Source organism: Durio zibethinus, chromosome 17, assembly GCF_047325235.1.
Source record: "Durio zibethinus cultivar Kanyao isolate XHJ-2024 chromosome 17, ASM4732523v1, whole genome shotgun sequence".
Lineage (NCBI taxonomy): Eukaryota > Viridiplantae > Streptophyta > Magnoliopsida > Malvales > Malvaceae > Durio > Durio zibethinus.
This window is the reverse complement of record NC_143178.1, coordinates 7,481,303-7,498,930: the sequence shown is the minus strand read 5'-3', so window position 1 is coordinate 7,498,930 and position 17,628 is coordinate 7,481,303.

The following is a 17,628-nucleotide window of genomic DNA, read 5'->3' as shown; positions in this document are numbered from 1 at the left end:
AAAATTGAGAATAAATAATAATTATCCAATGATAGAGTTTGTAGAAATTTCAAACGATAAACTTTTATAAAATTCTTAGGTGAGAAATTTTATCTAAATTTATCCCAAATGGTGGAATAATTTAGATAAAGTTTCAATAACAATAATTAATATTTATTTTTAATCCAAAAAATAAAAATAAAAAAAAAATTGATTGAAAGTATTTGATAATTATCCAATGATGAGATTCGTAGAAATTTCAAATGGTAAATTTTTAAAAAATCTCTAGGTGAAAATTTTTCTTTAAATTTATCCCAAATGGTAGAAGAATTTAAATAAAATTTCAATAAAAAATAATTTTTATATTATTTTCTTTCCAAAAAAGAAATAAAAAGAATTTCTAAATAAGCCTAAATAGTAAAAAATTTAAAAATTTCGAAAAAAAAGTATTTCTAAATTGCCCAAAATGTTGAAAAATTTAGAAATAACAAAAATAAATAAAGAGAATTTCTAAATAGGCCTAAATGGTGAAAAATTTAGAAATTCAAAAGGAAAAAATATTTTTAATTTGGCCCAAATTGTGGAATAATTAGATATATTTTCAACAAAAAAAATAAAAAAATAAAACTAACAAAAATCTTTCCAACAATAGAGCCTCTTCAAGAAAACATATGGGTTCCTTAAATACTCTTGAGGTGAGAAAATATTTTAAGAATTCTATCAGATTAATGGAGAGTATTAAAAATGATTTCCAATATTTCAACATTAAAATTAAAATCAATAGAACCAAGACCATAGGATAAATTTAAAATAATATGGTACCATTCTTTGGATGGACATATGGGGGTACTATAATCTTCTTCATATGTAATCGAACTTTCGAATCTTATTCTAGTTAGTAGACCCGAACCTATTGTTTTAGGGACCCTTCGTTAAGCTTAGGAGTTTTTTAAAAGAATAGATTCCTTAGGTAATCAATCACACTTAGTTAAAAAGATTAGTGACGACTCTTTTTACTAAGTCTAGTTATAGATTTTCGGATCTATATGTTATGATAGTTTGGCAACTCCACTAGAGAAAGTCATAGAAAGTCGCCATAATTTTTGAATTTATCCTATCATTTGGTCTAATGGTTTTAATGATTTGTGTTATCCGTTTACTAACATTTTTTTTTGTTTTGTCTTGTCTTTTATTTTTGGGGCATAATAATTATATGTTCCTTCACATACACTATCACTAGTATTTACATTACATGAGCTCTATCATCGGGCTTCGTCTCTTTTAAGAGGGAGTAAAGTACTTACGTTCTTGTGAGATAATAATCTCCACAATGGCTAGTGAAATACTCCCACTCAAATTGAACTATTTCTATTAGTAGTCTGTGATGGGTGAGGATTGGACTACCTTACTAGTCTATAATGGACGATGATGTAAGAAATAATTTGAGAATCTTTAGTGGTTAAAATCTCCTAACCTTGCATATAGTTCACCTTTAAGAGGCCAACATTATGATAGAGCCATTTCTACACATTAAAAGATATAACCCAAAATTAAGACACAAGAAGGAATAGCTTGAATATTGCTCATCTAACCATTTCGTTAGTTTGATTTTATGCATCTACATCATTCCCATATCATTTCATTCTATGCATTATTTTCATGCTCATGTTTAACATTTCCATATCATCTCCTTTTAGGTATCATTTTCATACTCATGTTTTAACATTATCATTTGCATCATTCTCATATAGGAAATGTTTGCCACATATCAGTTATTAATAAATCAAATCTTACGCTTACATCTATGGAAAGCCAAATGCAATCAAAGTTTGCATCAACTCACCATGAATCTACTCATCAATTAAAAATTAAGTCAGAGGAAGGTCAAAGAAAATAGAGTGATTGCTTGCCTGATGGTTTTATCTCATCATTACCCAAGAGAATTCATCTCAACCTTCAACAAAATGACTTGACTGACTTAAGCAAATCTAGAGATGCATGAATAAAGCAAGGTAGGAGCTATTTGAGAACAAATATGAAGACATAGCATCACTGCACTGAGTTGATGTGGACAATAATCTAATTAGAGCTATCATTCAGTTTTAGGATCCTTCTTATAGGTGTTTTATCTTTAATAAGCAGACATGGTGCCTACAATTAAAGAGTATATAGTCTTATTTTACTTTGATTTACCAAACTCGAACAAGATCCACTAGTCAAATAAGGTAGGCTATCGTAAGAAGCTGGTGCAAATACTTAGACTTGGCTTGCCCTAAGTTGATGCATGTATCAAGATAAAATGTGAAAATAAGGTTATCCCATGGAGTTTTCTACGAGATTTCATCCAAAGGCATCTAGATAATGATCAAGTGTTAGTGGCAATGGTTATAGCTCTATATGGACTAATGATCTTTTTAAAAGTCATCGGGTATGTTGATGTCGTAGTGATAGACTTTGTTAATCAGTTAGCATACTAAGTCAATATAGCTCCAACCATTCTAGTAGAAACCATTTGCTTCTTAAACTTTTGTCACAAAAATGGTAAAGGTCGATTTAATGGGTGCTCACAATTGCTCTATGTATGGATAAAAAGTCATATTGAGTGTGAAGAAAGCTAGTTTCGTAAATCCTACCTACGTTCTAGCATTCAATCAAGGAGTTTTGTTACAGCACATGGCCTAAAGTCAAAAGAAGAATGGATTTCTTACTTTCAAGCCCTTGATAGCCAAGGGATAATTTGGAGAGCTTTTTGGATGCATCATGACATAGTATTGTATAGTTGTGAGAATCAACCTTGGGTGTTTCTATTAGGCCTGTAGGGTGCTATTACTTCTACCTTAACTTTGGTGAGAAGACAATCCGGATGTGAATAATTTATTGTAAAAACTCATGGACTTAGCTAGTGAAAATTCTCTTTCACAGAAAAAAGGGCATATGAAATAATTGAAAAGATAAAAAAAAACATGGAAACAAACCATCCGAGTTAACCAAGAGAGGCTTACCTATGATGTCACCCTATACTATATTGTGTGGCATGCATTGAAGGGTAAAGACATTATGCCTCCTTAAGAGTAATTAGACAACCAGTCCTCAAAGTCGATCCTTCAAGAACCTTAGTTCAAAGTGGAAATAGCTAAAAGAAAACTTCAAGCTAAGAAAGATAAGTTGAAATAAGAAAATAAGTGATTGAAGCTGAAAATAAAAAAAAGCTCGAAGCTTCAAGAACAGAAAATCCAAAGTTTCATAGAGTAACAAGATTAATGGAAAGCCTTATTCAATGATCTAGACATGACATATTCATTAGTCATGCTTGAGCTTGCTCGATTGTTAAAAGAAAATGAATTACTAAAAGCGAGGGTGGAAAAAAGACAAAAGGCCATTGCTAGGGCACATAGACATAGTCAGATGCTACAAAAAATAATAGATCAATGCACAACATAAGTAAAGGCCTTTCTAATGAATGTAGGAAACAAGCTAAATAAGGTAAGCTATGGAAAGACATGTATATAGAAAAACAAATGTATTTAAGGTACTTGTTCAATCAACTATGCATTGTTGCGAACAAAGCATTAGAAATAGAAAAAAAGTGGAAAATTTGAAAGCTATGGTGCAACCAATTGGAGCTCATAAGAGATAATTACTTGATTTCCTAGATGAGATACAAAATCATTACCAGTAAGCTAGGAAATTTATAAAAAGGCATTAGAAATAATGATGCTTAGGACTTTAAGATACTGTTGTGGCTTGACTAGGATGCACTTTTAAAATTTTATTTCAAATTGAGATTTTTTATCAATAATAATGATGTGGCAAATATTAGTATATCCCATTTCATGCATTTGCATATTAAACATAGCACAAATAATTTCTAATAATCATATAATTATGGTACTGAAGGTTTAAAGATAGCTCTATCCAGTAAGAACCTTGCTCACCGATATAACACAAGAGCCAAAGCTAGACCAATGGAGCAAAAAAACTCTTATTGACTTGAAAATATAGAAAAGGCACAAGAAAACTTGTAAAAATGAGTTGAGTAAGATTCTGAATGTTCTCAACAAGTTAAACAAGGAAAAAAGAATAGAAGAGAACACAAGCCAACAAGGCTCTCTATCACAAGAAGTGGTCGACCCTCTATATCTTCTCAAGTTTGATCCATAACAAGCCCAGTCTATACAGGGTATACCATAGTAGTTTACATATCCTGTATACCCTAAAATGTCCTCAGCTTTGAATCTAAGGCATTATCATAACTATGTGAATTATGTCTTTACTGAAAAGGTAATAAAACCAATGCAGGTTCTTGATTTGGATAATCTGAAAAAAAAAAAAGAGAGAAAGCAAAAGCGATTAAATCATTAAAAGATTCAAAAAGTAGTATACTAAAAAAGATGTTACAGACAGTGGAAAAAATTAACTTTTATGGCTCTGTAGATGTTGTTGGGCTTTGTCTAGCTTTAGGTGTTGTAATACCGTTGAAGTTTAAAGTTTCAGAATTTGAGAAGTATGATGGTATGAAATGCCCAAAAACTCATATTACCATATACTGTCAAAAAATGGTAGCCTATGCCTATAATGAAAAGCTACTAATGCACACCTTTCAATATAGCCTCATCGATTTCGTTGCTAGATGATATATCCAGCTGGATATAATCTGTATCCGTACTTGGAGTGATATGGCCCAAACTTTATTAGTCAATATCGACATATCATAGACTTAGCTTCTAATCGTTTATCTTTACAGAATATGAAAAAAAAAAGTAAATTAATCATTCAAGGAATACGCCTAGAAGTGGAAGGATGTAACCTTTCAAGTGCAACCTCCTCTAACTAAAAAAGAAACTACAATGTTGTTTGTTAGCACTCTGAAATCTTCCTATTATGAAAAGATGATAGGGAATACAGTAAAAAATTTTACCGACATGGTAATCTTAGGCGAAATCATCAAGAGTGCCATCAAGAATGACAAGTTAGAAGGAAAGGAGGCATCCACTAAGAGAGCCCAAAAAAAAAAAGATTAAAGCTCAAGCTGTGAGCTTTGATAGATAACAGTTCAGGGGTTATCAACCCTACCCACCATAAGGATATTCTCTATATTATCCTGCTGTGAATAATGTTTCCCTTTACCCACACCAACCAATCCCATAACCATCATACTTTCAAACATATCAACCCTTTTTTAGACCTCAAAATATCACATACAATCTTAACACTCAATCTACCCCAAGACCTCAGACCCATCCAGCTAACCTGATAAATGGTGCAAGAGAACCACGAACTACCTGTGAAAAACCCATATTTGACCCAATCCCCATGATATATATATAGAGTTATATCATGAGCTTTACAAGAATCATTTGATTACTTCTAACCAACTAAAGCCACTCAAGCTAGCTTACCCTAAGTGATACAATCCCACAATCCATTATGACTATCATTATGGGATTATCAGTCATTTCACTGAGAATTGCACTGCCTTAAAACATAAAGTACAACGATTGATAAAAGATGAAATGATTAATTTTGATACAAGAGGGATAATTGTACCAAATGTTAGTGGCAATCTTTTGCCCAATTATAACGTGAATGCTCTGAGTAAGGAACATGGGCATCATTTGAAGGGAAAAGTAGCAAATATTAAGACACATTTCAGTCAGCTATTTGATGCTTTATGAAAAACTAACATGATACAACAAGTAGGTTCGTATAATTATCATGAAGCATATGTAGTAGGTACAAGCTATAAATATCATAGTGAGGTAACTGGTCACTCTATTAAAAATTATGAATAGTTTTTCTATAAGGTACAAAAGCTCATTGATTCATACCAGATAGAACTCTATGAAGGGGAAAAAGTCTCAAAGAGTGTTGAAGTATCTATAATTGATAGGCCTGCAAAACTATTTTCAAAACCGGTAACAATTCACTAGAAGGACAAGCCAAAGTTAGTCATAGATAAACTTATTCCTAGGCTAGTAACTTTTAAAGTCTCGGCTCTATTTTCGTATAAGGATGACAAGCTATATGTTGGAAATATGGCTGCGATACAATAGTTCAAGGACAAAAAGAGAATATCTCTAAGTTTGATGCTGCCAATATAACCGGTGTATGAGGCAACACCCGAAGTGAAAAATGCTACACTCCCAAAATATTAAAGAGGGCTAAAAGAGAGAAAGCCAAGGTGCGAGACGAGTAAAATAATCTGAATATGGTATCTAAAGAAGAAACCTAAAAGTCAATGTCAGAAAAGAGGCTTGTGAATTTTTAAAGTTGGTAAAACATAGTGAATACTCAATGGTTGAACAATTGAACAAGATGCCAGCATGAATCTTATTATTATCACTGTTATTAAATTCAAAATCACATAAAAATGCCTTACTGAAGGTGCTAAACCAAGTATATGTGGCACATAATGAGTCTATTAAGTATGGGAACCATTTAGTCGAAAACCTGGTCATGCCAAATTATATATCATTCAGTGATGATGAGATTCCTCCATAAATAAGGAGAAGTACCAAGGCTTTACATATCACGGTCAAGTACAATAGCCATATCATATCCAAGGTCTTTATTAATAATGGTTCCACTATCAATGTCATGCCTATGTCAACTTTGATAAGGCTACCTATCGACTACTCTTATATAAAAAATAGTTAAATGGTCATACGAGCTTTTGATGAGACCAGATGAAAAGTCTTGAGAAATATCGAGATGTCTTTGTAAATTAAGCCATGCATTTTTAATATGAAGTTCAAGTGATGGATATCTCTCTATTTTATAGCTATTTGATAGGAAGGCTATGGATTCACATGACAGGTGTTGTGCCTTCTACCCTACACCAAAAGATCAAGTTTAGTGTAAAAGGTCGATTGGTAGTAGTATTTGAGAAAAAAGACATACTAGTGACCCAACCCTTGAATGTCCCATATGTGAAAGCTACTAAAGAAGCAGTGGAATGTTCCTACCGATCTTTTGAACTAGTCAGTTCTATGGGGGAAAGACCTAAAAATTGATAATTTTCAAAGATAGTGTTATGTCAAGTCATCAACAAGGGCTAGTATCATGGAGTAGGGTTGGGCAAAAACTTATAAGGAATAAGAGAGCCCCAAACAATGGTGAACAATAGTGAAAGGCTAGGTTTAGGCTATGAAGTAAAAAAATGAGAGATCAGGAGAAGACAAATAGGTAAAATAGTAAGACTAATGATCATCTCACATTTATACGAGACTTTTAGGCTTGGAAGATTTATGTACCCAAATACTGAAGAAAATTTTGAACAAAGTATGGAAGAGGCATTCGCTTAAAAGTCTATCCATGCTATTGAATATGAAAAAGGGCTTGAATGAAAAAGGTGGGTTGCTCTTGCTTGTCAGATTATGAGCTGAATAATTGAAGTATCATTGAAATGCCTTTTACCCTTGAGACTAATTCAATGTAATTGTACATCCCAATAGCTATTACCTAAGGCATTATGGTGAAATTTCTTGTTTGGGCCATATATCTTTTATAATTTTAATAAAGATTAAAAATGATACATTTTTATTCATTTCTTCTTGTGCCTTTATTGTTGTCATTTTTTTATTTTTTTAAACACATCTTACCAACATATCTCATTTCATGCAATTTCAGGTCCTTAAATGAATAGGAAGCTAATAATGATAATGATCAAGGGGTTAATTTTAAAAAATTGATTAACATTGATGTACTTGATAACAAAGATGATTCTAAAGAATATGTTATTCCTTCGGACCTAATGAGATTGATTGAGCAAAAAAATAAGCCAATTGAACCTCATTAGGAGATAACTGACTTGATGAATCTAGAATATGAGGAGAATAAGAAAAAGGTTAAAATTGGCACCTCATTTTCATCGAGAGATAGGTAATGTTTGAAAAATCTACTTTGAGAATTCGTAGATATGTTTGCTTAGTCTTTCCAGGATATACCAGGGCTTAGTACGAAGATAGTAGAGTACAAATTACCCTTAAAACCAGAGTGTAAGCCAGTTCAATAGAAACTAAGGTGAATGAAGCCTGAAATGTTGTTAAAGATCAAATAAGAGGTGAAAAAACAGTTTGATGTAGGTTTCTTGCAAGTGGCTAAATGTTCAGAATGGGTAACCAATATAGTACTAGTCCTTAAAAAAGATGAAAAGATGTGAATGTGTGAAGACTATCATGATTTAAATAGCGCTAGCCCAAAGGATAACTTCTTTTTACCTCATATTGATACCTTAGTGGATAATATAGCTAAGCATTCAACTTTCTCTTTTATAGATGTGTTCTTAGGGTATAACCAAATAAAAATGGTCGTAGATGACATAAAAAAATTATTTTCATAACCATGTAAGGAACTTTTTGCTACAAGATCATGCCCTTTGGGTTAAAGAATGCCAGGGTAATGTATCAAAGAGCCATGGTGACGTTTTTTCATGACATGATGCACAAAGAGATTGAGGTGTATGTGAATGATATGATAGCAAAATCTCAAGAAGATAAAGATAATGTCACCAACCTCAGAAATCTATTTGAAAGGTTGAAAAAATTCTAACTCAAGTTAAACCCAGCCAAGTGCACCTTTGGGGCAAAGTCAGAGAAGTTGCTAGGCTTTGTGGTTAGTGAAAGAGGGATTAAAGTTGATCCAAACAAAATATGGACCATTCAAAATTTGTCACCCTCGAATACACCAAAAGAAGTTTAAAGTTTTCTGAGGAGATTGAACTACATTTCACGATTCATATCTCAGCTTACCTATAAGTGTGATCTCATTTTTAAGTTTCTCCGTAAGAATAACCCTGGAGAATGGAATGAGGAATGTCAAATAACTTTTGATAAAATTAAGCAATACTTGTCAAATCCTCTAGTTTTAGTGCCATCTACTTCAAAGAAACCCTTAATTTTATACCTGATGGTGTGCAAGAATTTAATAGGATGTGTGCTGGGGCAGTAAGATGAATATGGCTAAAAAAAAAGAGTTATTTATTATCTGAGTAAAAAATTCATAGAATATGAGTCCAAGTATTCTTCTTTGAAAAAAATGTGTTGTGCACTAGCTTAGACAACCAAAAGATTTAGATAATACATGCTCTATCATATCACTTAGCTTATAGCAAAATTAGATCCAATTAAATACATCTTCAAAAAGCTCTCTTTGTCTAAGAGAATTGCTAGGTGGCAAGTAATACTCTCGGAGCATGATATCATATATGTAAGCTAAAAAATAGTAAAAATAAGTGTCATAGTTGAATTTCTCATAGATTGTGCTACCAAAGATTATGAACCAATGAGATTAAAGTTTTTTGATGAAGTATTTCTCAATTAGAGAAAGAAAAGCATGAAGAAAAGTGTTAGAAAATGTACTTTAATGAAGCTACCAATGCCTTAGGACATGAGATTGGAGCAATCTTGATTTCTCTTAAAGAATAATACTACCCTATAACAGTGAGGTTGAATTTCAATTGCACAAATAACATCGTTGAATATGAGGCATGTGTCATGGGTTTACAAGCTACTATTGATAGAAAAGTTAAAGCATTAAAAGTGTTTGGAGACTTAACTCTAGTTATATATCAATTGCAAGGAGAATGGGAGATGATAGATTCGAAACTCATTCCATATCATAAGTAAATTCTGTAATTAATCAAGCAGTTTGAAGATGTCTAGTTTGATCATTTACCTTGAGAGAAGAATCTGATTACTGATGCCTTAGCTACTTTAGCAGCAATGATTCGAATTAATGATAGCACTAACATTCAACCTATCAGGTTAGATATCAAGGATATGCCAGCTCATTGCTCTAATGTAAAAGAGAAAAAGAATGGGAAGCCTTGGTATTATGATATTTTACAATACATTAAGAACTAGCAATGCCCAGTCCAGGCAACCGAGAATGATAAAAGAGTTATCCGAAGACTAGCTATGAATTTCTTCCTAGATGGAGATGTTCTCTACAAAAGAAGCCATAATCAAGTATTGTTGAGATGTGTAGATAAGATCAAGGCTAAAAAAATTATTGAGGAAGTGCATGATGGGATATGTAGGGCATATGCTAATGGACATATGATGACAAGATAGATCATGAGAACATGGTATTACTGGTTGATAATGGAGAGTGACTGCATTAATTATGCTTGAAAGTGTCATCAATGCTAGATCTATGCTGATAAGATTTATGCTCTGTCATCTACTTTACATGTTTTAGCACCACCATGACCATTTTTTATGTAGGGCATGGATGTCATTGGTTTTATTACCTTGAAGGTTTTTAATGGGCATAGGTTCATTTTCGTGATGATAGATTACTTCATGAAATGGGTAGAAGCAACATCATTTGAAAATGTGACACGATCTATAGTCTACAAGTTAATAAAAAAAGAAATCATTTGTAGATATGAACTTTCAAAGAGAATCATTTCAGACAATAATAAGAACTTGAATAGTAAGATGATGCAAAAAATATATGTTCAATACAAGATTAAGCATCATAATTGAACACCATATCATCCGAAAATTAATAGAAAAGTTAAGGTGGCAAACAAGAATATAAAATGAATTATTGAAAAAATGATCGAGACTTATAAAGATTGGCATGAAAAGTTACCATTTGCACTACATGCTTATCAAACGTTAGTGCACACTTCTACTGGGGCAACCTTATTTTCTTTGGTTTACAAGATGAAAGCTGTACTGCCAGTGGAAGTAAAGTTCCCATCCTTGAGAATTCTAAAGGAAATTGAACTGAAAGAGGTTGAATGGATTCGAAAGTGCTATGAATATTTGAATCTCATCGAGGAAAAGAGATTGACAGCATTGTGCCATGGTTAGCTACAAGGCTCATGATAAAAAGGTTTGACCTCGTTATTTTTGGGAATGAGAGTTGGTCTTGAAAAGAATTCTCTCAAGTCAGCACAATAATAGAGAAAAATGGACTCTAAATTGAGAAGGGCTATATATCGTGAAACGAGCTTTCTCAAGTGAAGCATTAATATTAGCTGAGATGGATAGAGATGATCTATCTCATTTTATAAATTTTGATGCTATGAAGAAGTACTATGCTTGAAAAAAATGAAAAAAAAAAGAAGACTCAAGTCAAAAACCTCGAAAGGGTAGTTTGAGTTAAAAAGTAGTTTATTTAATTTGAAAATATGAAAAGACAACTTAGATAAGGAGGATACAACATCGAATCTAAAAATTCATTGGCAATGAAGCTAGCATGTTATAAGGGGCTCTAAGTTGTTAAATGCATTGGGTGATTAAGTTTTTCAAAAGAAATTCGAGATATGTTATCATAATTGTGTGATTATTTATTTTTAGGCATTGTCCCCCCAAACCTATTTTTGTATTTCTTTCTTTTCACATTGGCCAAAGTTTGCCAGCATTTTTGCTAATATAAAATAATCCACTTTATTCTTTGTGTTTCTCTTTTTGTTGATTATTTTTTAGTTATTCATATTTTTTTCTTTTTAATACCTTACAATGGAAGAAATGTGTGAATGTGTTCTTACTTTTTGAAATTGAAATAATGATTGATAAATGAATAATAGCATAAAAGATTTCTACATTGGAAAGGTTGAAAGTGATAAAGGCAAATTTGAAATGTTTAGTTCCTAATAAGGACATTGAATTTGGGAAAAGATTTCTTACAAAGAGAATATGAGAATTAAATGAGAGAGATGATTGAAAGTTATGTTGATTTGGATTTAGTATTTGAAGATTAAAGGGTTCAGGGCCCAAGAAAAGAGCTTGAAAAACTTGAGTACCATAATTAATCAACATTTGTATAGCGCATTACATTTTTAAATGCCTAGTGCCTAGCATATACTGCATTTGAGAAAGTCTAGTGCATGAATTTATGAAGTAGGGATATTCCAAGATCCCATATAGAGAAGACAGATATGAAAACTTTTCGATTTAAAAGTTTCAAATTCTCGTTTGAGAAGAAGTTTATGAGGTAAAATTCTAATTCTTGGAAGAAGATATTTTCTTAGTATTAGGAATGATTTGTAAGACTTTCGAGCATAATCTCCTAAAATTCTTGCAAACAGAATCAATGGCTTCTCTAGTCATAATTATCGGAGAGCTTTGTTTATTTTTCAAAGTCGTTGAACCTCTATTTAGAGGAGCTTTGTTTATTTTTCAAAAGTCATTGAGCCTCTATTTAGAAGAGTTTTGTTTATTTTCCAAAGTCGTTGAGCCTCTGATTATAGGAGCCTTATTTATTTCCTTATTTATTTTTCAAAGTCATCGAGCCTCTAATTAGAAGAGCCTTGTTTATTTTTCAAAGTTGTTGAGCCTTTTATTAGAGGAGCTTTGTTTATTTTTCAAGGTCATTGAGCCTCTGATCAGAAGAGCTTTGTTTATTTTTCAAAAGTTATTGAATCTCTGTTTAGAGGAGTTTTGTTTATTCTCCACAAATTGTGAATCTCTACTTAGAAGAGTTTCGAGTCATTTAGCAAATTTGGATGTCTGATTAAAAAAAATGAATGTGTTGGCATAAGTGAGGTGTTTACGTCTTTGCATAATTCCTATTGCACAAGAAATGCACAAAGAAGGGCAGCTGTAAACACCCAATTTGATTCAGACCTAGATCAATTGGGTCTGATCCAATGGGGTCAGTTAAGCCCAAAGATTTGGTTTAATTATTATTATTTTATTATGTTATTTATTTTTTTTGTCTTTTAAAGTTTATCTTTTCCTAATTAATCTTTGGTTATTAAGAGATAATGATGATGATTAAGATAATAATAAAGGTTAAAAATAATAAGAAAAATATAATAGAAAAAGAGAGAATATTTTGCCAAGGATTGGGATTGGCAAAGTTGCAACTGGATTCAAAGACTATAAGATAAATTTGATGTTCTATGGATAATATTGAAACCTAATCAAAGAGGGAATCTAGATTAGTCACAAACTTTGTGATTGATCCTTATAAATACTTATTGATCAGAAGCAAAAAGGACACACAAAAAGAATAGAGCAAAAAATAGAAGGCTAAAGTCAAAAAAAAGTTTTTGGGAAAGTTAACAACAATATTAGGATTTTTACAAAATTGTTTTAAAATTTTTGGCTTTTTTTTTTAAAAATTTTTTGAAAAAATTTCAGATTCCGAACAATTTTCCTATAAGATTTAAATTTTTCGATGACTTTTCAACGAAATTCAAAGTTTTCAGTGAAGCTTTCAGTTTTCGGCATCCATTTTTTAAAAATTGGTGAACTTGTGGCTAGATTCCGATGACCCTATCCAGATTTCGGTAACAATTCCAGAATCTAATGAATGATTCAACTAATGTTCTTGAATCCTAGAGAGAGAGGGAAAAAAGGTAGGTCTACTGAAAAAAGGCTGAAATTAACCTTTTATAGTACTGCAAAAATGACATCATTTTAGGCGTTAAGAAACCTCCAGGATCTACGCATTCCTATTCGAACCAATCCAATCCGATCACAACCCGATCTATTGACCCGCGTCCCAGCCGAATCTGGCTGCTGAGCTGAGCCTAGCCACACACTGAGTCACGCCTTTGAGCCACTTCTTGTGCCTAGAGTTGAGCTGCGCCAAATTCCCAACTGACCAGTTTCATTTTTTTTTGTTTTTCTTAGTATTTTTAATTTATTTTTATGTTTGTTTTTTTTTCTTTACTATTTTTTGCATGATTGAAAATAAAAATAAAAAAATAAAAATTTTGAGAATAAATAATAATTATCCAATAATAGAATTTAAAAAATTTTAAATGGTAAAATTTTTATAAAATTCTTAGGTGAGAAATTTTATCTAAATTTATCCCAAATTATGGAATAATTTAGATAAAGTTTCAATAACAATAATTAATATTTATTTTCAATCCAAAAAATAAAAAATAAATTTTTGATTGAAAGTATTTGACAATTATCCAATGATGAGATTCTTAGAAATTTGAAATGGTAAATTTCTAATAAATTTCTAGGTAAAAATTTTCTTTAAATTTATCCCAAATGGTGGAAGAATTTAAATGAAATTTCAATAAAAAATAATTGTCATATTATTTTCTTTTCAAAAAAATTAAAAAAAATTTCTAAGTAGGCCTAAATGGTAGAAATGTAAAAATTCTAAAAAAAAAAAATTTCTAAATTGCCCAAAATTGTGAAAAATTTAGAAATAAAAAATAAATAAGTAAAGAAAATTTCTAAATTGGCCCAACTAGTGAAAATTTTAGAAATTCAAAAGGAGAAAATATTTCTAATTTAGCCCAAATGGTGAAATAATTAGATATATTTTCAATAAAAAAAAACTAACAAAAATTTTTTCGACATAGAGCCTCTTCAAAGAAAAAAAATGAGATCCTTGAATACTCTTGAGGTGAGAAAATATTTTAAGAATTCTATCAGATAGATGGAGAGTCTTAAAATGATTTTCAATATTTCAACATTAAAATTAAAACCATTAGAACCAAGACCATAAGATAAATTTAAAATAATATGGTACCATTTTTTAGATAGGCATATGAGGGTGCTATAACCTTCTTTATATGTAACAGAACTCTCAAACCCTGTTCTGATTAGTAGACTCAAACTTATTATTTTAGAGACCCTTCGTCAAGCTTAGGAACTCCTTAAAGGAATAAATTCCTTAGGTAGTCAATCACACCTAGTAAAAGAGATTGGTGGCAACTCCTTTTGTTAAGTCTAGCTATAGATTTTTGGATCTATATGTTATGACAAGGATCAATTTTTAATAATTAAATTATTTGATAAAATTATAAAAATATCTTAAGGCTTGGATAATTTGGAATCAAACTGATACCATCCTTTGAATAGGCGCTGTATGGGTGCTATAACTTTCCTTATGCGTAATTGCACTCTCGAACTTAAAATTTAGTTTTGTGGACTAAAATTTACTATTTACAAATACCTAAGTTAAACTTAAGACTTCTCTTTAAATGAGACAGATTTAGTTAGGTAGCTAATCACACTTAAATAAAAAAAGATTGATTGTAACTCCTAAGTTTATGTCTAGCACAAAGTCCACGGATTTATAAGTCATGATAGTTTGGCAACTTCGCTATGGATAAATAGAGTAAGGCCAGTAAATGATTTCTTATTATCCAAGCCTACTTAATAAATTTAATAATTTTTCTTCATAAGTTTCATTTATTTATTTCTTTTATCCTACTTGTCATTCATTTACTTATGCATAACATGAACTTTATATATGAGTTAAGCCATTTAGAAAATAGTAAAGTACCTATACTTTTGTGAGATTTTAGGTCTCTGCATAGGCTAGTAAAATTGCACTCCTGAACTTAAAATTTAGTTTCATGGACTAAAATTTACTATTTACAGATACCTAAGTTAAACTTAGGTCTTTGCATAGGCTAGCGAAATACTCTCATTTAAATTAAACCATTTTTGCTTATAGCCTGTAATGGATAAGGATTGGGATGCCTTATTACTCTGTGATAGACAATGATGTAAAGAACAATTTGAGAACCTTTTAGAAGTGACCAAACCTATTATAAGCTTAAACTATAGGTAAAGTTATGTTCCCTATACCCTTTAAAGTTAATCTAAACTTTAAAGTCATTTTGTTGTTGCATTGTATTCATTTGATTAATATACGTTTATTTCTTATTTTATATTGAGATAATTAACCAATTTTCTTTTTTATTTTTCTTTTCTTGCATATTTATAAACATGCATATAGATTGCATATCATTTCTACCTTAAATATATCTTCAACAAAAACTTTCATGAAACCTACGGAATGTCTAGTTTGCACCTTGTCTATGTTCTTTATGTGTTAGTCACCCAGCAATGTGAAGATGGAGTCAGAAAAAAGATTACGAGAAGAAGGAGACTATTTACCACCCGACTATATCTCTACCGCACCTAAAAAAGTTCGATTGCTCCTTAAACAAAATGATTTGAAGTTTAGATGTATTGCATATCTCTTATCGGTGAAGGTTGAAGATTCACTCATTAAGGCAATGGTATAGTTTTGAGACCCTTCCTATCATTGTTTCATCTTCAATGAAGTTAATTTGATGCCAACCATAAAGGAGTATTCGATTCTGATGGGTATGCATCTCCAGTATCCAAATAACGTTTATGTGAAAAAGCAAAAGTCAAGATATCACAAAAAATTAGCCCATATTTTAAGAATAGAAAATGAGCTCATAGATTTACATATTCAAGAAAAAAAAAAGGCATAGAGGTATTCCATGAAATTTTTTTTGAGATTTTATTATTAAACATCCTGATGATGATGAATGAATGAATGTGTTTGCCTTAGCAATATTAAGATAGAGGTGGTAGATTTGTTTGAGCATATTGAAAGAGAATGTGATCCTTCATTGGTGATATTGACTGAAACTATTAGATCATTGAATTATTGTAGAAAGAATGATAGAGCATGCTTTTTGAGTTACACACTATTACTGTATCTATGGATAAAGAGCCATTTTGAATGCAAAAAGAGTAATTTCTCCAAACTCTATCTTTGTAATCAAAATCTAGTCAAGGAGTTTTGTGATAGCGAATGGCCAAAAAGAAAGTCCAAGAAAGAATGGGACTATTTGCTACAAAAGCTTACAACTTGTCAAGTGAAATAGTTAGTCTCATGGATGAATTGAGAACCCACGCTATATCAATGTGGAGATAAAACAAGAGTTTCACTTTTAACCTTATGGGGGTTAACAAACTATGCATCGTTGATGGTAACAAGACAATATCACGCTAAACAGTTCATTCCCATGATATACAAGCTTAACCAATTTAACCATTTATATAAAGAGCCTAAAACATTTTAAAAGATTGATTGCATGATCAAAGCTTGAAAAAAGCCTAAGAGAATGAGTCTTGGGTCATTTACTGATAAAGTCACCCATGAATATTTGGTGTGAAGAGCTAAGAAGGGTAAAAAGGTTATCTTTACTCACAAAGGTCATTGTCAACCAATAAACCAAGAGTTAGATGAGATAACTTCAGAGTTAAAATTTACAAGGAAAGAATTTGAAACTGAGAAAGACAAGATAAAGTAAGAGATTCAAAGGCTTAAAAAAAAAAGCAATGGAAAGACAAAGTAAAAAAGCCAGAGGTCAGAGTCTATAAGATATCTAAGGAATGTGATACAGTAGTTAATGATTTGCCTAAACTTCATCAACAACATAAGAAACTAGAAGTTGAAAGTAAAGCCTAAAAGGTTGTTAGCAAATAGGACAATGCCTTTAAGGACTTGATGAAGTTACGTTAAGAACATAAGAGGCTATGTATCTAGTTGAAAGCCAAAGAGATAAATATTATTGATTTTACTTATAAGATTGAAAAATTAAAAAAGAGAATGCTTTTAAATGAAAGATGATTATGTTGAAGCCCAAAAGAAAAATGAGATGCTTAGAATGTATATTCAGATATTGAAGCAAAAATTGAATGAGCAAGGAAATTATGTCATGACACTCACAAAAAAGCATAGGGAGCTATCCAACCAAATATGGTTTAGCAAAAGAGAAAGTTTGGGAAGACAAAGGTATATAAAGCATCTTACAACCTAAATAAGCAAGGTAGATCAAGGCATGAGAAATGGTTGAAGAGGCTGAGGTATTGAGAACATTGGTCACACCAACAGGGGGCATAGGTAGTGTCTGTTGATCATTAAAGAGGCCAATAATCAATATAAGCA